Genomic DNA, 25,034 nt, shown 5'->3' with positions numbered 1-25,034 from the left:
TCATTTTGACAACAATGGGATGTTGTAGCTCATTGTTAAATTTTACTAGCCTGATGGGTACAAAGTGTTCCTTCTGTTTTTTTTTTTTTTTTAGGTTTTTGTTTTGTTTTGTTTTGTTTTTTCAAATAAGCATTTCTTTTAAGTGTTTCTTGCCTATTTAGGTTAACTCCTCTGTGGTTTATGATGCACTCCTAGGTTATGCTATTGGATATTCTATTGAGCTGTCATTTTCTTGTCAATTTTAATAGCTCTTTGTATGAGTATACATTAATGCTTTAACATCCACATTACAAACATTCTCCATCATTATAATCACCTCTTGATTTTATTTGTAACAGTTTTGTTATATAAAAGCTTTTATTTTTTATTTTATTTTATTTTATTTTTGAGACAGGATCTGGCTATGTCACCCAGGCAAGAGTACAGTGGCATGATCTCGGTTCACTGCTGCCTCAACCTCCCAGGTTCAACTGATCCCCCCATCTCAGCCTCCTGAGTAGCTGTGACCACAGGTGTGTGCCACCATGCCCAGCTAATTTTTTGTAAAAACAGGGTTTTGCCATATTGCCCAACCTGGTCTGGAACTTCGGGGCTCAAGTGATGCACCTGCTTTGGTCTCTCAAAGAGTCGCATTACAGGCACTGAGCCACTGTGCCTAGCAGAAGCTTTTAATTTTGAAATTGTTATATAATTCTGAATTTTCAGTGTTGGTTAAGAAAATTTTCTCTGCTACTAGATTTTCTTACAAAAGTTTTCTCATTAAAATTTTACATCCAAATTTTAATTGTTAATCTGAAAAAGGTAAAATAAATACATTACTTTTGTTGTGTTTCTAAACTTCTGAACAGGTCATATTCAAAATTAAAGCCAGCGCTTTTAATCCAGACATGCATCACTTGAAAATGTGCTGGAAGGGTTTTTTTTTTTAAGTTAAAAAAAAAACTTACTAATATACTGCTTAAAACAATACAACTAATATACTGCTTAAAAATAAGCTGATTCTGTGTTTCCTAACTCTGCGGACTTCTTGTAAGATGTAACCTGAAATACTCTCTCTAACAGAAGAATTGAATATGGTCCATTTAATTTTAGTGTGATGACAGGTATTCCTGTTTTTTGTGTGTTGGTTTTTTGTTTGTTGGTTTTTGTAATTTCAACCTTTATTTTAGATTCAGGGGATATATATGCCGGTTTGCTACATGGATAGTGTGTGATGCTGAGGTTTGGAGTACAATTGATCTCATCACCCAGGAAGTGACTAGAGTACCCAGAAGTTTTTCAACCCTTGTCTGCCTCCTTCTCCCACCTCCAATATTCCCCAGAATCTATTGTTGCCTTCTTTGTCCATGAGTACCCAATGTTTAACACCCACTTGTAAGTAAGAACATATGGTATTTAGTTTTCTGTTCCTGAGTTAATTTGCTTAGGATGTTGGTCTCCAGCTGCATCAATGTTGTTGCAAAGAATATGATTTTATTCTTTTTTATTGCTGTGTAGTATTCTATGATGTAGATACAGCACATTTTCTTTACCCAGTCCACCTCTGATGGGCATGTAGGTTGATTCCATGTCTTTGCTATTGTGAATAGTGCTGTGATGAAAATGTGAGTGCATGTGTCTTTTTAGTAGAACAATTCCTTTTATTTTGGATATACCCTCAGTAATGGGATTGCTGGGTTGAATAGTATAAATTGGTGCAAAAGTAATTGCATGTTTTACCATTGCAAATCATAGCAAAAGCCTCAATTACTTTTGCACCAACCTAATAGTTACAAGTTTTTTGAGAAATCTCTGAACTGCTTTCCTCAGTGGCTGAACTGGTTTGCTTTCCCACCAGCAGTGTATAAGTATTACCTTTTCTACACAGCCTTACCAGTATCTATTATTTTTTGACTTTTTAGTAATAGCCATTCTGACCAGTGTGAGATGATATCTCATTGTGGTTTTAATTTGCACTTCTCTGATGATTAGTGATGTTGATTTTATGTTTTTTGTCCACTTGTATGTCTTCTCTTGAGAAATGTCTGTTCATGTGATAAACTCTGATGGAATGCACTATTTATAAATTTCTCTATGTGTTTAATTAAATATTTTGTTTTTTGCATTTGGGGGCTGTGTTTTTAAACACACACAAGTTCAGCTTTGTTATATTTTCCTATGAATTTTTTGTTAGCAGTATATAAGTAATCCTTTTGTTTATAATTACATTTTATACATGACATGCATGTTTTATACATGGTTGTGTTAGGCCATTCTAGCATTGCTATAAAAGAATACTCGAGATGGGGTAATTTATAAAGAAAAGAGGTTGAATTGGCTCTCAGGTCTGCAGGCTGTACAAGAAGTGTGGCACCAGCATCTGCTTCTGGTAAGGGCCTCAGGGAGCTTTTACTCATGACAGAAGGCAAAGGAGGAGCAGACACATTCACATGGCAAGAGTGGGAGTGAGAGAGGGAGCAAGAGCAACAACTGGCTCTTGGGTGAACTCATTACTGTGCGGATGGCACCAAGCCATTCATGAAGAATCCACTCTCTTGACCCAAACACCTCCCACCGGGCCCCATCTCCAACACTGAGGATTACATTTCAACATGAGATTTGGATTATTCTTAATGTATTCCTTCTTTCTTCAGGTTTATTACTTGTATTATTTTCTCATATCTTTATTGCTTATTATTGCTGTGGGTTGATCAAATTTGTATTTGTATTTTTTAAATATTTTTTAATTACCTTGTTTTAGAATTTCTGATGTAATTTTACATTTCATCAATGGCTGACCTTTCTTTGCTCACATTATCAATCAAAAATAACCCAAACATGTCCCCCTAAATTTCAGTTTACCATTTAATATGCTCATTTTTCCTTATTTTTCTGCCATCCCAATATCATAACAATGTTAGAAAACTTTCACCATCCTTTTCCTATAACTTTTCTTCCTACCCCTATGAGAACTTTAGAATGTTTTACTTCATATTCTCTTTGTCCACTCCACCCTAACTTCTTGATATAAATTAGGGAGTTATGCCTTATTTTTATCCTCTGTAACAGTTTTTTCAGACAGGTATTATATGTTACCTGAAGATTACATATAATTTGCCAAGAAAAACATTGTTGTGTGGTGTTTTTCAGGACTTTTTCTTTCTCTTTTGTTAATGATAAGTGGATTTAAAAATACAAGTTTAGTTTTTTAAAGTTAAATTAATATTTTTCCAAGAAATTGTTTATCTAAGTGTTATCTAAGTATTAAAATTTATCAAAGATAAAATTATTCATGTAGTCTTCTGTGTTTAAAAAAATCTCTATTTTAAATATAATGTGCCCTTTTCATCAATCACTTTTGATGTGAATGAACAGAGGTTTGTTCATCTTCGTAGACAATGTTTGGGGTTTGTATTTGTTGATTGGTCCTATCTATTTTGTTTTGTTTACTTTCTTTTTCTCTTGTCAATATTTTCTTTCTCCTACATTTGGGGTTGTTTTGTTTCTAAACTATGAGTTGTTGATTACCCATGGTTTTCAGCCTTTCTTTTCATGCTAGTATTTAACATTATACCTTTTTCTATGGACACTTTTATAGCTGCAGGTTACATTTTTTAATATAATATGGTCATCATTGTTTTGCTCTAGTTTCTAATGTACATTATAATTTTTTCTTAGAGTCAAAATAATCTAGAAGAGGGTTTTCATTCTGATATATATTAAATTAATAAATATAAATGATTATATTGTTTGATAAAACTTACTATTAATTATTAAGTGTTCAACATTTATATATATTCCATGTGTGTTTTTAAAGAATGTGTACCTTCAATTTCTGGGTGCAGAGTTGTGCATCTGTTAATTAAAGTTTATAAATCATATTTTTCAAATATATGTTCATATCAATTAATTATTCATCTACTTTATCAATTAATTATGGGAAGAGGTGGGCTAAAATGTCCAACTCTGATGGAATTTCTCTATGTGTTTAAATATTTTGTTTTTTGTGCGGGGCTATGTTTTTAAGCTCATACAAGTTCATCTTTGTTATATTTTCCTATAAACTTTTCCCGTTAGCAATATATAAGTAATCCTTTTGCTTATCATTATGCTGCTGGAATGTATATTTTATTAATAAGGCTTCAATAGCTTTGCTTGGTAGTCTTTTTTTTAATCTATCATTTTCTATCTCTTTATTGTATTCACTGTATTTTGATGTCTCTTATAAACATTGCAATGGTTTGTTAAAAATCTTATCAAACAGTAATGACTTTCACTTTTACCCATACGAAACATAAAGCTAAAAGACTGGACAAAATATGTGAAGCAATGATTTCCAAACAGTGGACTTTGGACATTGACAGTGCAAGCCTTCAATCCCTAACAGAAGAGAATCTCATGAGATGACTCCCACTTCATGCTAGCTCTGTGCCTGGAGAAAATTTTCTGAGCAGAGCACAAAGAGGTAGAATGAAACCAGAAAGAAAACTGTGGCCCTACTCAGCTGAGGAAGAAGAGGTCAGAGTTCTGGAATCAGAAAGAGTAAGTAGGAAGGGTGCTGCACCTAAGGACTTTAGATCGTTGGTTTGGGACTGGGCCTCACACATGTAATGTGAGGCTGTTGAGACTGAGGAGGACTGCTTCATGGTCAAGATCAGAAGGAATATGCTAGAGTTCAAGCCACCGTGCAAGATCTGTTAGCAACTCCTTAGGTGAATTGTGAAAGACGGCCAGGTATACTCTTTGCTATTGCAAATGGTCACACTTTCGCTTCTATCCAAGACTTATTGTTTATTTTACCTTTCCCTCTGTTTTAATTATGCTTGTGGGTTTTTTCCTGAACTTTTTTCACTCTGTCAAAATGTGTGCCAGGGCGCTCTGGGACCATTATCCAAATAAAACATGAAAATATTTTCTTTGCCAATTTTTCTTAAAAGGAATTGACCTGTAGTGTCATTAAAAATATAAAATTGATTTGAGGGTAGATATAAGACCCAAATATCATTAACCAGGTATTTAAATAGGAATGATTTAACTAGATAAACTCATTGTCAATGCATATTGTCAAGTTTTAAAAAATGTTTTGCAGAGACTGATGCAATCAACTCCCTAGTTATGGAATAGGGTAAAGACTAGAGTCAAAGAACAGTTCATGAGAATTAATAGCGTAGGTAGCCATCTACAAAGTGTTACCGACTGGCCTGCCATAGGCTCTGTCATAGTGTAGCCGACTGCCATGGTTACTACTTGAGACCGTGATTATAGCAGTTACTGTTGTTACTGCCTGAGATTGTCATTACAAACTGAACCAAGGGACAAACGTAGAAATTATAACAAAAAACAAAAGAAACTTTTGAAGGAAGGGGAGCCAGGGAAGAAAAAGAGAGCTCCCCACTTCTAGTGAGCAAAGGCAGTCCCTGAGCTTCCACAGCCGCTCCTATTTATTGGGTAACAAGAGCAAGGAGGAGGAGGTAAGGACTGGTCAGCTGCTTAATTGATCACAGGTTCGTATTGTTACTAACAGGCTTCAGATATACCTAATCACAAGAAACACTGCACTTGGGGCGTGACTGCCCTCAGCATTCCTTCTGGGTGGCAGACGCAGTTTTGTCAGTTTGCCAACATTCTGCATTTATGACAAACAGTTTTGTTGCTTACTCATATAGCCTCCAGTGGTATACTGAGTTGATCATGAGCCTCATTCTTTTGGCCTGTAACATCATAGGACCAAGATTTATGCTTAGAAAATTCCTTCCAGTCTTGACATCTACAGACATCGTGTTCTTCATATCTCTGGAAATTCTTTGGTTTTTGTTTTGTTTTGTTTTGTTTTTTTGAGACAGACTCTCCTGCTGTCACCCAGGCTGGAGTGCAGTGGTGCTATCTCTGCTCACTGCAAGCTCCACCTTCCGGGTTCACGCCATTCTCCTGCCTCAGCCTCCCGAATAGCTGGGACTACAGGGGCCCGCCCCCACGCCTGGCTAATTTTTTGTATTTTTAGTAGAAATGGGATTCACCGTGTTAGCCAGGATGGTCTAGATCTCCTGACCTCGTGATCCACCCGCCTCGGCCTCCCAAAGTGCTAGGATTACAGGCGTGAGCCACTACGCCCGGCCTGGAAGTTCCTTTTTTTCCTCTGTTTTTTGGAGACAGAGCCTTACTCTGTCCTCCAGGCTGGAGTGCAGTGGTGCAATCTCGGCTCACTGCAACCTCTGCCTCCCAGGTTCAAGCAATTCTCATGCCTCAGCCTCCTGAGTAGCTGGGACTACATGAGTGCACCACCAGGCCTGCCTAATTTTTAGTAGACAGAGGGTTTCACCATGTTGGCCAGGATGATCTCGGACACCTGGCCTCAAGTGATCTGCCTGCCTTGACCTCCCAAAGTGCTGGGATTACAGGCGTGAGCCACCGCACCCAGCCAAAATGGGATGACATGTTGGATGGGCCAGGAAACAAACCTGGACCTCCCGCATGGCAGGTAAAAATGTTACCACTGAACCACCATGCACCTATGGAAGTTCTTTCACAATACCTCTGGAAGGGGTAGTATTTAAGTGGGATCAGCTCTTTCCACAGGAATAATCAATAATTTCAGTGGTTCTCTTAGGGTCCAAGGGGCTTCCATCTATAGCCTGATATGATCTGGCAACATAATATGTGTTGAATGGCACTGAGTAGACACTTATATCTTACCACTTGTGCTATGAAACAACAGTGATTCCGAGATACTAGGTGACTTTTTATTGGCTTGTAAGCACCAGTGCCTTACTCTTTCCACTTCTCTTTGCTGCTTTCCTAGTAACAGTTCCCAGCAGCAAAGGCTTCTGTGAGCTTTACTATTTGGTCAGTCACTGGTCTGTAGAAGAGAGGTGGGGCAGATCAGAGCCAAAGTCCCCAGCTCAGAAATTCCTCTTCAACATTATTTTGGGGTGGCACCAAGAGTGATAGGCATTCCCAAAGCCACATTTTGCTATAGCTTCTCCTCTGCTCTCCCTATGGAGTTTTCACAGTGAACCTGACCTCATTTACTCCCTTTTTTTTTTTCCATCCTCTGGTGTCCTTCTGACTCCTCTCCCCAGGCATGCAGTAACCCCTACTTTATCGCTTTACTCATTACCCATTCACACGGGAACTGCACTGACCAACATGGTAGCCACTAGCCACATGCAACAATTTAAATTTAAATGAATTAAAACAAATTTTAAAATTCAGTCACTCGGTTGTTCTAGCCCCATTTCAAGTGTTCAATGGACACGTGAGGCTAGTGGACTAAGAAAGTAGACAGCACAAATATAGAACATTTCCATCATCACAGAAACTTCTATTTATTGAACAGAGTTGCACTGAAGTATAAATGACTAATAATAGCTTAAAATACTTTTCCTTCTGGGAGAGCTATATTTAACTGAATTCTTTTACTAAATGGATCCAGCTCTGATATGAGCCTTTGTTTAAGAGAAGCTTTATAAGCATCCAGCCTCTCCACTGCCCCTGAAAGCATAACACCTAGATCAGAGGTGCTCAGATCTAATTGCACATAAGATCACCTGGGAAACGCAATCAGACTCTCAGAAGGGAGCAGGGCAGGACACTTAATTTTTAAAGTCCAGGTGATTCTAATATTCAGTTGGCATTGAGAACCACAGACCTAAGCTGTTACTTGGGATGGCTAGGTCTCTGACGATGATAATTTTGCTTTAGGTGTAATGTAATCCATCAACCTGGCTTGTTACTTCCCAGAGCCACATTTACTATTGCATTCTGATTATTGCTTGGGCTCCTTTGGCCCCAGAAACTTCCTTTGCTTTTCTTTAACTCACAGCAATTGATTTGTTAGAGTTTCTATTAATATATTTAATACTTAACAATACTGATAAGGAAGCCTCAATGATGCAGGTAATAGAGTGATAAGCAAATTTAAGCAGTAAGGCAAGAAGTCATTGGTTATTTGCTTTCTGCTGTTCCAATAACCACATTCATTTCCTATTAGCCAAACTAAAAATAACAGAGTAAAGAGAAAGAATATTTTTCATATAGTTATCAGAGGCCCACAGAACCCATAGCCACAGAACAATCACTGCACACCATGTAGTGGAAGGCACTACTTTACTTACCTAGTGGAAAGAGGCACTAGGATTCAAGACACACACAGCTAGAGGTAGGAATACAAACCTGGTCACTCCCAGCAGAACTCTATCCAGTCTGTGCTCCTGTCACCCTCTGGTTCATTTAAAGCATTAATGTAACCACTCAAAATTCATATAACAAAGCAATATGTTCATTCAAAGCAGTATGTAACTAACAGAACAGCTTAAACCAAAAGCTATTGGGTTAGAAAAAAATGGGTTACAGAAAATGGATTGGGGAAACGGGTTAGGGGAAAAAACATGAGAGACAAACCCAAGTTTTTGGGCCCTAATTTTTTTTTTTTTTTTTTTTTTTTTGAGACAGGGTCTTGCTGTGTTGCAGTGGTGCAGTCATGGTTCACTGCAGCTTTGACTTCCTGGGCTCAAGTGATCCTCAACCTCAGCCTCCTGAATAACCGGGACTACAGGCACATGTTCACCACACCCAGCTCGTTTTTAAAATTATTTTTTGTAGAGATGGGGTCTTGCTATGCTGTCCAGGTTGGACTTGAATGCTGGGTTCAAGCAATCCTCATGACTTAGCTTCCCAAAGTGCTGGGATTACAGGTGTGAGCCACCATGCCTGGTCAGGCCTAAATCTTACACATTTTGTGGAACTCTCTTTAAGGATAGAAAAAAATTAGGTATGAAACAAATATTTATTAAAGGTTACAAAAGAACAGTTTTCAAAGACTTTCTGCAAATCAGAAAATCCAGAAAAAATATTTCATTTATTAACCTCTGATACACCTTATACTACTTCTACTGTAATTTTTGCTGCACATGACAACATTCTTTTTTTGTAGAGATGGGGGTCTCACTATGTTGCCCAGGCTGGTCTTGAACTCCTGACCTCAAGCAATCTTCTTACCTCAGCCTCTCAAAGGAATTACAGGTGTGAGTTACTGTGCCTGACCTTTAACAACTTTTATATCACTATTTTGGCAAGAATAGTGTGCAAATTCAGTCTTTCCACCATTGTGAGGGAAATATTATTAGCCAATATTTATAGTTACTGATAGTTTAGAAAACTTTCAGCTTCAAACTCCATTATTAGTAATGACATATATATTTTTAGAATTCTCATCAAATCTAAAAACACTGTAGTTCCTTTTTTATATATAAGCTGTAATTTTTCTGCCATTTCAAGTTTTCTTGTGTAGTGACTTATTTTAAATGTTAATGCCCACTAACCAATGTGACACTGATGTTTTTTTATGGTGAATTAGGAGTGTATATTGTCTTCGCTGATATCAGATTTCATGCCATGTCAGCAAGAAATTAATAAAAGCCTAAGCAAGAGCGAAGACTATGGCCCAGCAAAGGAAGAAGTGCCCTTTGGCTGGAGCATGGTGTAAAGGGAGATCTAGAGGGGACATAAACTAAAAAGGTGTGTTAAAGCCAGGTTGGACATGAGTTGTAGTACCAAATGCTGTTGGTGGCTGAGGATAGACTATCATGTCTCAGTTAAAGAATTAAGAAAACTGTTTATGGATTACTGAACACATGAAAGGAGTGTAGGGTCAGGAGAATTTTCAATAGAGTCAGACAAACCTCTGGATTCCGTCTCTACCCTGACTGGCATGTGAGGCCTCCCCAACAACCAGTAATGGGAGTGACTGCAAGCCGCCTAAAGAGACCTCACGAAACCCAAGTGAATGTGTCATCAACATCAACTCAACTAGCCCTCCGCTGTATTTCAAAATGACATGTTTACTCTAACTCTACCTGGCAAGGGGGGAAACATGAGGCATCTGAAGTTGGAATCAAAAAGGAGAATATTCTGAACTAATTGGATAAAATGTCTTACTTTTGCAAATTTTACAAGTACATATGGCCACATGAAGACACTACTGGGACCCCACCTAGAGTCCTGGTGTGACACATGTAAAGGAGAAGTCCCAAAGCTTAAGCATCAATAGCTTCGATGTAAATCCTCTGCTTGGAGCCAGATGCCTGGGTTTGAAACTTAGCTGTGTAACTGTACAGAAGTTACCTAATGTTTCTGGGCCTCAGTTTCCTCATTTGTGAAGTACTAACAATAGTATCTACCTCATAGGGTGGTTGAGAGGATTGATTTATATATGCAAATAGCAATAACAGTGCTTAGCACATATTAAAGGCTTTTTATTTTAGAACAAGCTTCTCCAACTCACATCTCAAAGGCTGCATGCAGTCCAGGATGGATTTGAATGCGGCCCAACATAAATTTGTAAACCTTTTTTTATTTTTTTGAGACTGAGTCTCACTCTGTCACCTAGGCTGGAGTGCAGTGGCGCCATCTAGGCTCACTGCAAGCTCCGCCTCCCGGGTTCACACCATTCTCCTGCCTCAGCCTGCCTAGTAGCTGGGACTACAGATGCCTGCCACCACGCCTGGCTAATTTTTTGTATTTTTAGTAGAGAAGGGGTTTCACCGTGTTAGCCAGGATGGTCTCGATCTCCTGACCTCGTGATCCTCCCATGTCAGCCTTCCAAAATGCTGGGATTAGCGTGAGCTCAAGCCACCAGGCGTGAGCCACCATGCCTGGCCAAATTTGTAAACATTCTTAAATTATGAGTTTTTTTGTGAATTTTTTTTTTTAATAGCTCATCAGCTGTTGTTAGTGTTGGTGTATTTCATGTGTGGTTCAAGACAATTCTTCTTCCAATGTGGACCAGAGAAGCCAAAAGATTGGACACCCCTGTTTTAGAAGTATATTAACAATAGATCACATTTGTATAGCATTCTTCATTATAATGTGATTCATCTGATCCTTTCAATATTTCCACAGTTTGGTTATCCTTGTTTCTGTTTTTCAGATGAGAAAATCCAGGTAACAGGATTTTAAGCAATTTGCCTCCCAGTATGTTTTAGATTTCTCTCCTTGGAGCTTTTTTGCTTACCTCTTTTATTGTACAAATGATATGGTAACATGATAATGTATGTATTTATCCCCATCCTCCACTCAGGCATAATCACTGATGGAAAGGCCAGGGTCTTGTCTGACTTCAAATCCCTAGGGCCTGTTAGTGGGCAATCAAAGCAAGTTTATGCCTTATATGCCTATATTTCTTTTTTTCTTTTCTTTTCTTTCTTTCTTTTTTTTTTTTTTTTTTGAGATGGAATTTCACTCTTGTTGCCCAGGCTGGAGTGCAGTGGTGAGATCTTAGCTCACTACAACCCCCACCTCCCGGGTTCAAGCGATTTTCCTGCCTCAGCCTCACAAGTAGCTGGAATTACAGGTGCCCGCCACCACACCTGGCTAATTTTTTGTATTTTTAGTAGAGATGAGGTTTTGCCATGTTAGTCACGCTGCTCTCAAACTCCTGACCCCAGGTGATCCATCTGCTCAGCCTCCCAAAGTACTGGGATTACAGGCATGAGCCAACACACCCGGCCAAATGCCTATATTTCTTAAAGGACTAGTCCTTATTTCTACCACCTGGCTTCATCTATAAACTCCGTGGATGCGTCTTTCAAGATATATCAATATGATCCTCTCTAGACATGCTAATGGTAATAATTGTTTGCAATTCCCATTCTTTTCTTAAAGAATGAGGCTGTCTTTTACATTATGGGGAAAACATATCCAGTTTCTGACTATATTAAAGCATGGCAACTACTTGAAATGGGGAATTAAAAAACAGTTCTTCCCTTTAACACAAGCCAGTGGAGAGAAACAGAGCATGCTGGAACTAAAGTCATCTCCACATCTTTTGCTGGCCTTCTTCTAATAGCTGGAATTTCCTTTGGAAATCATTTATTATAGGTATCTACTATTCTTAGAGCACACTTATTGGCTGTAATTTCTTGCCAGTTTGCAAGTTACTCGTAATGTTTTCCACCATCAAGAATCCCTGTTGTGGTTTATTTTGAATGGACTTATTGCCCAGTTCCACTGGAAAACTTTTATGATGGAATTTGTAGCTACTTGATTATGTTTTTCCACATGTTTTATGTATTTAAAGCTCCTGGGGATTAGTGTATAGAAAACATGTGGATTTGGTTTGGGCTCTGATTTTTACTCATTTTCTCTGCAGGATTCCTTCAACCTACACAGTGACCAACCAGGTTGTGCTGCAGCCTAATCAATCAGGAATCTGAATAAAAATAAAACTGGAAAGTCCTCCTTTCCAATCAACAACTTCCACAGTTTACCTTAATAATCTTTTGTAGATGCTACAAAGCTGTGGTATCTCAGTTGTGTGAGAAAGCAAAACAAAACAAATTGAACTGGGCTCTTTTAAGAGCCCAGAAGATTAGAATTTAAATGTTCTGATTTTCTTTGTCTTTTTTTTTTTTTTTAACACACTATCAGCCTATTGAGAAATGATTCCAGATTTACAAACTGAATAATAATAAAATTATATGACTGCTTTTCAAACTAAGAAAACTAGGTTTGCAGACCCTAAAATTGAGCTACTGTTTGCCCCAGCAATCCCATTATTGAGTATATACCCAAAGTAAAATAAACAGTTCTATCAAAAGACATATGCACTCACATGTTCATCACAGCACTATTCACAATAGGAAAGACATGGAATCAACCTAGGTGCCCAATAACAGTGGACTGGGTAAAGAAAACGTGGTATATATACACCATGGAATACTAAACAGCCATAAAAAGAAAGAAATTATGTCCTTTGCATTGACATAGATGCAGCTGGAGCCCATTATCCTAAGCAAATTAATGCAAAAACAGAAAGGCAAATACTATGAGTGGGAGCTAAACATTGATTACACATGGACATAAAGATGGGAACAACAGATACTAAGGATTACTCGGGGGAGGACATGGGCTGAAAAACTATTGGGCATTATGCTCACTACCTGAGTCACAGGATCATTTGCACCCCAAATCTCTGCATCATGCAATACACTCATGTAACAAACCTGCACAAACCTGAATCCAAAATAGAATTTGCAAAAAATAAATAATAAAATTTGGTTTTCTCTTTAGATCTTTCTGGTGAAAGATTCAGGTAATCAGAGTTGTCCTTGGATGAAGACATCCCCAAAATGTGTTTGATAGTTCTTCAAGGAGCATATCTCTCCCCCTCCTTCTATATTATATTATATTATACTATATTATATTACATTACATTATATTTTTTGAGACAGAGTATTACTCTGTTGCCCAGGCTGGAGTACAGTGCTGTGATCCTGGCTCATTGCAACCTCTGCCTCCTGGGTTCAAACAATTCTTGTGCCTCAGCCTCCTGACGTAGCTGGGACTACAGGCATGCACCACCATGACCAGCTAATTTTTATAATTTTAGTAGAGACGGGGTTTCACCATGTTGGCCAGGCTGGTCTCAAACTCCTGGCCTCAAGCAATCTGCCTGCCTTGGCCTCCCAAAGTGCTGAGATAACAGGCGTGAGCCACGGCACCTGGCCCTTCTTTACTATTTTATTTTTACCTCCATGCAAATGTAAGAACTTTTGTTATTTATCTGATATTTAACAGTGAGCATTGATAGAAAGACTTTTGAGCAGGTGAAAATCACTGACTGAAAATGGAAAGTTAACGTGAAATGGAAATTAGCAAGGTAACAGCAGTAGCAAAAAAGATATAAATAAGAATGGTTTCAACACTTGTTATGTCTTCACATTTTTTGAATCCTTACTAGTCTTCACCGATCCACATAAACTCCTGAAGAAGCCTAGAAATAAAGGATAGGACGCTACTCACACTCCTTCTTCCACTCCAATAATGGGAGAGAAGAAAAGAAAAGAAAAAAATACCTTAGACAATTAGTCACAAAGGAATTGACCATTTTTTTTAGAGAAGATGACCCCATTTCCTATAAATTTTTTAAAAAGGAAACTTTCTTCACTATTAATGGAAAGTTACAGCCACTTAAGGAACTTAAAATTTTGAATATATCATTTGGGAGAACTTTAATGAGTAGGAATGTCTTACTCATTGTTCCATGAGCTTGCTATTAATAGCTATAATTCAAGTGCATCACAAAGGTTTCAAGGATGCTCATCCACTGGGAGTTAGGTCCTATTTTTCTTGTACACTGAAACAGGTAATTAATTAATAGCCTGGAGGACATGAGGTAAAAGATACAAAACATTATTTGAAATTTTTAATTTTTATTACTCTGCCCATCCTAGCATTCTCAACCTTTCTCATTTTCTTCAGTCACTCATAATTAGTAATTCTGAACTCCTTGCGGAACAGCTGACAGTCTCTTAGGAAGGGTCTTACAGGAAGGAGAGTGGAGTTAGTAGAACCAGACTTTGAATATCACCCTTTTGGGACAGCAAAGTGTCCCAGGTACTAGCCCATTTTGTGCAACTCCTGATAACCTGAGCAGAAGGAAACAACTGGAACCCATGAGTTAATGGGTGCAGCACACCAACATGGCACATGTATACACGTGTCACAAACCTGCACATTGTGCACATGTACCCTAGAACTTAAAGTATAATAAAAAATAAATAAATAAATAAAGTTGTGATAAATTCTCTTTACAATGGAGGGTCAACAAAAGAAAAAACAAGCCCATAAACTTTCCTCAGACAGAATGTAAAGTGATGCAAGACTCGCCTCAACCAGTTCTACGGTATCATTTAGCTGAGGGAGGATAATATAGACCTGTTTTCAAAGGTTGGTGAAAAGCCAGCTCAGTCCCATGGTTAGAGTTCATATTCTATAACCCTCAGGTGTTTCGTTTAGTTCAATAAATTTACTGAAGGCCAATTATGTGTTGATAACCAGAGCTGATACAGTAAATAAGATACAGTTCCTTTCTGCTAAGAGCTTGGCAGTTGATCACCTGATGAGCTGAGTCTTGAATTCTTCCCAACGTGACTGTCAATGAACCATGTTCACTTGGAGCCTTTCGCTTCTGAATGTGAAATAGATGCAGTTTCTTACTTGACTAATTGTATGTCTTATTCCTCTTTTTGGGTTATTTGTTGTCTGGGGGTGGGGCAGTTATCGAATGTTTATTCTAAGTATGTGCATTCATTTATTGCCATTCTACGTAAGCATACTTTCTTTTCATGCCTCTCATCCTTAAGATTTTATCCTTGGCTTTTTCCAAATCTCATTCTGCTGGTAATTTCTTTCTCCCTTTCTCTTGGGTTTTGACGTATGTCTCTCTTTCTCCCTTTTTGTTGTTAACAGTAAACATATTTGAAGGCAGGAGGGCCTAATTGCAAAGCTAAAATTAAGGTTAAAAAATTAAAATATTTAACAGACATTAAGTACAAACTAAATGAAATATTTTGTTGATAGAATGGGGTGGGGAGATTTTGATAGTTAACTTTCACCTGTAAAGATTTATCTCTTTTTAGAAAATCTGAAGTTTGCTTCAGATTTAGAAAATATAAGCATGTTTAATTGTTAGAACCATTCATTTTTGCTATCTTTCGAACCTCTGGCTTTTATTTTTAATTTTAGAGTCACACACACACACACTTACACTACACATGCACAACTTTGTTGTATAAAGGAAACATCTCTTCAATGCCTGTGAAATAAAATACCAATTCTGAGTCCACCTCTTCAACATTTCTCTCCCTTCCTCCCTGACCCTGTCTGCTTCTATTTAATTGTTTTTTTACCACTCTGTACTTCCGGTGACACCCATGTGCATGATCTTTCCCCACTGCTACACTCTTCTGAAGCCTACCTTGCCTTTAACATCGATCTCTTTCTTGGATTGTATGAAACATTTTGACATTTGAGCAGAATAATAGTTAACAATAACAATGGCAACCATTTGCCTTGCTCTGCACTAGACACCACGATGCATTATCTTATTTTGTCCTCCTGATAGCCTTATAAGGGCGAGGAAATATAGGTTTAAAAACTTGCTCAAATTCACAAACTAGCAAATGTAGAAGTAGAATTGGATCTAAGGTTTACAGAACCCCAAGTTGCATGTTCCAAACCTAAAGAAAGAATCTCTGAAATAAACTGAAGGTGTAAAGACTTCTAGGTGAGAAGTAAGGGGAGAATTAATGGAAATTGGGAGGAGGGAAAAGTGGTAGAAAAAGTATAGTGATGGAATTGACAATACTTGATATTTAGTTGAATATGAAATCAGAGAAAGCAGTTAAATGAAATGCCATTGTTAGTTGCCTTGGTAACTAGGACAATGGGAGTTCTGTCCAAAGCCATCACCTTCATTGCTGGAATCTGAGCCAAGGAGAATACAGACATTTATTTTGAAATAATAGCTTAAGTATAACCTATGGCATTATTCCTCTGAGTAATGGAGGTTTGTCCCTGGCAGCCCTTCTGCCATGAATATTCAGATCTAAGCCTGATCTTATTTCTAAGGGCAGCAGAGGGCAGACACTGCCGAGACCAAAGAAAGCAATGGTCGGCTTTGAATTTCAACATAGGTATTTTTGAAGTCTATGGTGAGATGATAATCTCAAAAGAAGTCTTTTTTATTATTATTATTTGTAAGATCCTGGCTTAATGATCACTAAACTGGTTTTTCCAGAATTTCCAAATCTAGGCTTTGAATATTAAGTCATATACAGAGGACTAAAGCACAACCTCCACAACAGAGGTTGCAGTTGTGGAGGTTGCTCAAGCAGTCTTCCCACCTTAGCCTCCCAAGTAGCTGGCACTTATAGGTGCCTGTCACCACAACTGGCTAAGTTTTGTATTTCTTGTAAAGGTGGGGTTTCACCATGATGCCCAGGCTGGTCTCGAATTCCTTGGTTCTCCCTCCTAGGCCTCCCCAAAGGCATGAAGATTTAATATAACTACACATTAGGGAAGGATACGGCTATGACATAAGTGAGAGCAATTCCTATGAGGGAGGTAAAGGAAATAAAAGTCCTTTCTATATCTAAGGGGAGGAGTTGAGTCTGGTGGGAGAGGAGAATGAGAAGAAGGACAGAGAGAGCATGTGAGCATGATGAAGCGTGAAGACAAGAACAAAAGCTGACCAATTTGGGGAGTCTAGTCCATGCTCTACTGCTGTCTTACAAAGGTGAAGAGGGACTTATTGATGATAGTCACAGTGGTAGAAGAACCCCAATCGCTTTGGAATAACCCCAAAGCCAGAGGATTTGCTCCTTCTTTCCTATGGCATGGCCCCTTCAGGAATACTTGCATTTAGCATCATTCTAGAGCAACACGGCAACCTGGAAATATAGCAGTGGATGATTAAACATTAAGCCAATGTTAAAGAAGGGGTTTAAGTATATGGGCCTGAGATACTATTCTTGATTTCCAGGGCCTATATTTGGAGTGCAAGAGTTCTTGAAGTTTCTGCATGCCCTGGAAGTAATGTGGATGTGGTAAGAGAACTGGAAGAGACCAGAGATCAGGAAGCAGAGGCTGAAGAGTGAGCAGAACACCAGCACTAGAGGCCACAGCTAAGAGCTCAGCAGGGGAGAAGTATAGAACCTGAGAGAATAGATGAACTCAGCAGTGCCTTGTGGTATGAACACAGGCTCAGCATGTTTGTGACCAAATGGGTGCAACCAGACCACAGCAGGGGCCACCAGGACAGGGGAGGGTGGCAGACCAGGTGCTACTTCATGCAGCTGGTCACTGAGCCTGCTTGAGACATTAAATCTGAGAAGACAAGTAGAAAGAAGAAAAAGGTGAAGACTGTATGTATTCAATAGGCACTTATTTAACCAGGGAAATGAGTATAGAATTTAATTGGAAAAACTAATAAATGTAAAATGGCAAGCAAAAGAGGCAGAAGGCCCTGTGAGGTGATCCTAATGAGTCAGTCCAGTTAAGTTACAGAGAAATAAATTTACAGTTTTCTGAATCAGAATCACAGTGGGTCCACTTTGACCTCTCCACTCTAGATTGCCTCAAACCAACTCTGTATTTCATGGTGTGGTACCCAGATTTTTGTTGTTAACAATAGGGACTATCTGGAAGTTTCCTATTTTAACTGTTTTTTTAATTGATGTGGAATTTAACTTAGATGTTAAGTTCCAAAATTAATAAAACTTCATTCACTAACACCTGTGTGCTTTATAAATGTGGATCCTTGGGGCAAAGCTCCACTTGCTCCATCATAATTACATGGGCAGAAATAGGGAATATAAAATGAGAAAAAAGGCTGGGAAGGCAACCTGATAAATTTTTTAAAAATAAAATTTTTATTTTAGAATAGTTTTTGAGTTACAGAAAAATAGTAATGGTAGTACAGAAAGCTTTCTTATACCCTACACCCAGTTCCTTTGTTATTAAAGTCTTATATTAGTGTGGTGCATTTCTTACAAAATTAATGAACCAATATTAATACATTGTAATTAGCTGAAGTTCATACTTTACTCATATTGTCTTAATTTTCATTTAGCATACCTTTTTTCTGCTCCAGAATCCCACCTAAGATAGTGGGTTATGTTTAATTGTCATGTCTTCTTAGTTTCCTCTCAACTGTGACAGTTTTTCAGACTCTCCTTGTTTTCAAAGACCTTGTCAGTGTTGAGGAGTACTGGTCAGGTATTTTGTAGAAAATCCTTCAACTGGAATTTGTCTCACATTTTTCTCATGATTAGTCTGGGTAAGGGTTTCTGGAGATCACAGGGCAGTAAGGGTACCATGTTCATCACAGAATAGTAAGGGTATATGTGTCAATATGACTTATCATGACTTATCACTGTTGGTGTTGATCTTGGTCACCAGGCTGTGGCAGGGTTTGTCAGGATTCTCCACATAAAGTTACACTCCCCCCAACTTTATTCTACTGTGCTCTTTGGAAGGAAGTCTCTATGCACAGCCTGCACTTAAGAAATGGGGAATTATGCACCACTTCCTTGGGGGTGACGTTTGTACATAAAATGAGTTCATTTTTGACACACACAGTTTGAGAAGTCTTGGAAATACATAGTGGAAGCTCTCTGTGGGTGTTTAATATGCAAAATTATTGTTCCACAGAGAAATCAGGACAGGGATGGAGAAAGAGAGAGTAGAAAACAAGAGCATCCGAGAAATATAATATTCAGCAGTACCTAGATGAGGCACCTGAAGGAGAGAGGTGAAGGGAGAAATCTGTGGGGAAAATGGGACAACTGGTAATGAAGTATCCAGGAAGCCAAGGGAAAACAAACTCAAAAGGGGAGGACAGCTAGTTATGCAAAATGTTATAAATAAAAAAAATAAAACCCAGAAAACTAAATAAATTTATGCATTTGGTAACTAATAGGTTAATCATTGTCTTTTATTATTTATTAGTTGTGTGCCCCTATCAATTAATAAAAACGGGAGCATACTCTTTTGAGCTTATGCCATTATCAACTCTTAGCTATTCCCAAGGTTGGCATGCCCATCCCCCCATTAAACTATGGTCATGTTTTATCCTGGCTTTACAATGAATTATTTGTTATTGTCATTACAAATCGGAACTTTCTGGTATCCAATGGAATAAGGGCATTCCTGCTGTAGAGAAATGACAGCATGTTTTTGCAATCTTGAGTGACCTTTATTGAAGTTTAGAGATACTTGAGAAAAACAATAGAATGAGGAAAATGCAGAGGTATAGCCAGCATCATACATTTTGAGAGTGGTCCTTGGGAACTCTGCATACAAATACCACACACACCAGCAGAAAGAAAAACAAGTGCAGTGGAAAAGGCAATGGAATGGAGTGTGGAATGTACTCTAGCCCTACCCGCATTTGTCTTCACGCTGCACAGTCTGTGGAGACTCTTCCCTTCTTTGGATTTGCTGCCTCATCCATAAAGTGAGCAGACTGGGATACCCTGTCCCTATAGTTCTGTTCATTACAGTACATGATCTGAGGTGTTTATTTTGCTGCTGTTGTTGTTGTTTTATTTGTTTGTTTGTTTTTGAGACGGAGTCTCGCTCTGTCGCCAGGCCGGAGTGCAGTGGCGCAATCTTGGCTCACTGCAAGCTCCACCTCCCGGGTTCAAGCGATTCTCCTGCCTCAGCCTCCCCAGTAGCTGGGACTACTGGCGCCCACCACCGCACCCAGCTAATTTTTATATTTTTAGTAGAGTGGGGTTTTCACCATGTTGGCCAGGATGATCTTGATCTCTTGAAATCTGAAATGTATTTGATTTGGTATTGGTTAAACCTGAGATGTAAATGTTCTATTCAATATATCATTAAGCATTTTCTTCTTGAACTAAATACTTCTTCCTTATTTTCCTTTTATTTGATTTTTATTTACTAGCAGCCCAATACCGTTGAACTAACTACTTTTTAGCAAAAGGAGAAAAGCACATTTATACTTCTGTAAAGTTTCTTTCTTTATCTAGTCAATATTATACTGAGAGCCTCAAGTCTTTGGAAAACATTTCACAGAGACTCACATTAGAATTTGACTCTTTTAAGGCACAGTAGAAGCTATGAATTCTAAGCCAAATATTTGTGATCACACATAAAACCAAAACCAAAAGGAAATTAAATGTTTTAGGGCCTTGTTTTCTAAGGCCTGCTCTTGGATTGATAGTTGGTAGCTGAAGGGAAGGGCAATCCTGGAAATGAAAACTGTCATTGGGAAGAATAATTTAGGCCTTTAACATATACATTTGTATAAGAAGCATTCTGTAGAATTCTGATAAATGTAATGTGTGTAAATCACCCACTGCTATCTTGGCTTATGGTAATCACTCAGTATTCTCAGCATTTAACAAAATAAGGTTTAGCTTTCATTGGGCCCTTATTAACTAAATTAGCTATGATCAGCCAAAGTATTTTTCTTTTTCTTTCAGTGGAATGTTAAGGCACCAGTGATTTTTTTTCAATCTGTGGGTTTTCAGGAGAACTATGTACAAGTTTTTGTAATTTGGGGTGATTTTTTAAATTTACTAGTGAAGATAATATTTATAGGGAACATGTGCTTTGAAATTTAGCTTTCTTTTACAGAAATTGTACTGTGGAGAAAGATTTCCTTCAAAGTTGATTTCAACAACCCCAATTCTGTGAAAACTACCTTGCCTGTTCTGGATAGAAACTTGATTTCTACCCAGTTTATCGGGTGTTAGAAAGAAACAAGTCCAGACAGACGCTTATGACATGCTGTACTTACTTGTTTTCAGGTCTCTATCCCATAGACTGGAACTCGTGCGTCCCGGGAAAAGATATTGTGTCTTCAGCTGGCACCTTACTTATAAGGTGCTCAACATATATTAAAATAACAAACTTCAGCTTCCAAATATAAGGATAAAACCAATTCTAAAATCCACATTTTAAGGGGACATTGGGTGGGAGTGGTGGATAGTGTTTGTGGTTAAACATTCTCCAAATCTCCTTCACCACCACAACCACCGCAAGTAAAATCTGTGTACAGGTAAACAAAGCTTCAAGGGAAGTCTGTTTGGCCCTCCTTCCTCCCAGATGGTCTTAGACTCCTCCCACATGGCAATTTTGGAGCTGACACTGCAGAGTTTTATTTGGAGGCTTCATGTTTCTAGCAAGTGTTCCATTTATGTTGACTTTTTATTCATAAGCTTTGAGAATATCTATTCCTAGAGCCTACATTCATTCTATTTTTCAAAAACAAATACACTAGCATTCCTGCATACTTACTGTTTTATCCCCTTTAGAGGTGAGCCCCTTATACACTAGAAGCAGCAATTTTATTCCATTTTATGCCAGCCCTGTTCATTCTGTAAGCTAGTATGATGCTTTTTTTTTTTTTTTTTTTTCATACTGAAAGCTCAATAACCAGTTTGAGATAGACCTATATGCACACACAACCTACTGGAATTCTAACCTCATTGCTTTATAGAAAATAAATTCCTCAAACTGCTCTGGGTTATTTAGTGGCCAGTGAACACTATGATCTATACTGATCATCTGAAGAAACTTCTGTGTGTAGATATCAATAAAATATGTGTCAAGAATGGAATTCAGACTATATTTTTCACGTTGTCTCAGGAACACACAATTCTGCCAAAATGAGTAAGTGAATATATGAATGAATGATTAAAACCTTATAAAGTATAATTATATTATATTGAGCATCCAGTATACACAGTAACCAAGCTAGGCATTTCTTTTACATTTTTTTTTTTTTTTTTTTGGATACGGAGTCTAGCTCTGTTGCCCAGACTGGAGTGCAGTGGCATGATCTCAGCTCACTGCAACCTCCACCTCCCAGGTTCAAGCAATGCTGTTGCCTTGGCCTCCCGAGTAGCCAGGACTACAGGTGTGTGCCACCACGCCCAGCTAACTTTTGTGTTCTTAGTAGAGACGGGATTTCACCATGTTGGCCAGGCTGGTCTGGAACTCTTGACCTCAAGTGATACACCCGCCTCAGTCTCCCAAAGTGCTTGGATTATAGGTGTGAGTCACCACACCCCACTTCAAGCTAAGCATTTTATACTCATTATTTCTGATCCTTTAAATAACTCTTTATTGGTACTCCCATTTGTAGATGAAGAGACTCAGAGAAGTTATATAACTTTCCTTCAACTAGTAAATGGCAGACCTAGGTTTAGAATACATTAACTGCAAAATCCTCATTCTTTTCATTACATAACTAGTTTCCTAAGATGAAGGTTGTCACTGGTTCCCTTGAAATAAAACCTTACAGCAGATATCTAACAATTTTCCCAAAGGATTATTTTAATAGTGACGTCAATATCACATTAACTCCATAAATTATCATTATGACTGTTTGATTGCTGTTCAAGGTGACAGGTTCTTTTCTCTCCTATGTTAATGTATTCCTTAGCGATAATGTCTGTAGACTGTAGACAAACTCCTGTGCCCTTGTACTTCCCATCTGATAAACAGTAGTGTGGCAAAAAGCCTTCAAACACACACAGTGCATCTTGTCATTGAGATTTTTAAGAACATTTGAAGGTAACAAACAGAAAAATAAGATAGAGAATATAACATTAGCATGAATCATAAGATACATCTCATGATTTCAGAGACGTGGCCTGTGTATCTCCTTTATTTCAGAACACTTGGCAGGCATCCATTCATTCTCTTTTGACTTCTTGAGAGGAACATGTTTGAAGCATTTGCCTTCCCTATTTTCAAAAAAAGTAATCTTCTGTGTTTTACAAATTATGCTTCCACTTTAGACATTCGTTCATATTTTAACTTCCTTTTCTTAAGATGCTACAGTTCTGGGAACCTTGAATAAGGAGGAAGCAGACTTTAGGTGTCACTTTTCCACAAGTGATTATTGCTGTGCTTTTTCTTCTCGTGGAGGAAATTCAGAAGATGCAGTACTTTTTTCCCCAATCATTGATTAAGACACTTTGCACCATTTATTGATCTATCACCAACTTTAATGTCCAGAGATGGAAAAGGCTTATAAGGACACCTGCATCAATCATCGTAAGTGTAGGCGGAAACACTTCCATTTATGTTTTACTCCACACTAGACATCATATAAGTGCTTCACAAGTATTCAGTTTGTTATTCAAGTAATCTTATTTCCCCCGTTTTGTGGATAAGGACAAGGAAGTTGTGTGGGTTCCAAGTAACTTGTCAATGGCAACATGGTTAGCAAGTTGTAGAGCCCGATTTTATTATGGTGATGGAATATCAGGAACTATATTTTTATTATTTGTTTATTTTTTCCCACAAAGAATCATTACTAACATTTGCCAAACCTCTAAAATACATAATTAGAAGTTGGTTTATGCACACAAGCATGCAATTACTGGTTATACTTAACACTGGTAGAGAGGAAGAAGACATACTTTTAACAACCATGTTTCACAGAAAGTATCAAAATGCTACTGCTGTCCCTGGAAATTAAAGAAATAGTCCTTTGGCACATCAAAATTCAATGTTAAGCATAGAAAAGAGGTTGGACAAGCCCTGCGTACCTCTCCTCTAACATATCTAAATGATTCCATTTTTAGATAAGTTGAACACATGCCAACTTGTCAATACAATAAAAAAGCATTATGTTCTTCAATGGCGATGCAATTTTTCTATCATAAACCATGATGTTCTTAAGAATAGGGCCTGATTACTAATTACTTGCTGAAAGAACAGCTCAACGTCATAACATTAACTTCTATAAACACACACACACACACAAATTTGGTAGATATTTTCTAATGTTCGAATGTACAATTCCAAGTCACTCTTCAGATAAATCAATTGATTCTGCTAGTTTGGTAAATTTTGCAGCTAACTCTTGGCAGGTCCATCAGACTAGAGTGCAGTTTAAACCAGATATTCTAAAGAATTGTGAATATATGAGTGAGAGATATTGAACATCTCTCAGATTACTAGTACTACCCAGTATTGAACTCTCTGGGCTAAAATATTTGCCGTAATGTTTTATGATACATGTCACAAATCATTTTCTGTAGAGGACCAGGCAGGAACTGTATTAGTTAGGCTAACCTGCCCTTCCTCCCTAGGTCTGAGGAGTGGACACTGATGTCATCAAGGAATCTCTCTGAGTAGTGAGATTATGGGTGATCCTTACTGTTTATTATGTAGCTTTTTCTACCCTTCGTTAACTTTCTTCACTTTTTTTTTTTTTTTTTTTGAGACGGAGTTTTGCTCTAGTCACCCACGCTGGCATGCAATGACATAATCTTGCTTCACCACAACCTCCGCCTCCCGGATTCAAGCGACTCTCCTGTCTCAGCCTCCCAAGTAGCTGGGATTACAGGCACCCGCCACCAGGTCTGGCTAATTTTTGTATTTTTAGTAGAGACAAGGTTTTGCCATGTTGGCCAGGCTGGTCTCGAACTCCTGACCTCAGGGGATCCACCTGCCTCGGCCTCCCAAAGTGCTGGGATTACAGGCATAAGCCACTGCACCCGACTCCTTTCTTAACTTTCTAAAATGAAAAAATGTATTTTTATAATCAGAAAAAAAACTTTTCGAAAAAATTCACCCAAGGCACATCACACATACATATCAAAACAACTAAATAGTTAAGCTACAGCAACCTTTTAGAGAAATTTTAATCTTACATCTTAGAAAAACCAGAGTTGTTCCTGCGACTATGACACACTCTTACTGCCCAGGAAATATCGATGGCACCA

General features: G+C 38.1%; 2 long non-coding RNA genes across 3 annotated transcripts in view; both read left to right on the top strand.

Annotated features, from left to right (window-relative positions):
* LOC123573021 (uncharacterized) overlaps positions 1–2,104 on the top strand; it is a 42,556-nt gene extending 40,452 nt beyond the window's left edge. For both annotated transcript variants that reach the window (XR_012433497.1, XR_006697720.3), the window contains 2 exons: positions 395–512; positions 1,170–2,104. This is a non-coding gene — a long non-coding RNA (uncharacterized lncRNA). The remainder of the gene's footprint in view (positions 1–394; positions 513–1,169) is intronic.
* Positions 2,105–4,354: 2,250 nt separating this feature from the next.
* On the top strand, positions 4,355–18,048 carry LOC141410062 (uncharacterized). Its single transcript, XR_012433495.1, has 2 exons — positions 4,355–4,521; positions 17,303–18,048. It is a non-coding gene; the product is annotated as an uncharacterized lncRNA (long non-coding RNA).
* Positions 18,049–25,034: the final 6,986 nt, after the last annotated feature.

Source organism: Macaca fascicularis, chromosome 4 (assembly GCF_037993035.2).
Source record: "Macaca fascicularis isolate 582-1 chromosome 4, T2T-MFA8v1.1".
Classification (NCBI taxonomy): domain Eukaryota; kingdom Metazoa; phylum Chordata; class Mammalia; order Primates; family Cercopithecidae; genus Macaca; species Macaca fascicularis.
The sequence above is the reverse complement of the archived record's forward strand: the minus strand, read 5'-3'. Positions and strand labels throughout refer to the sequence as shown.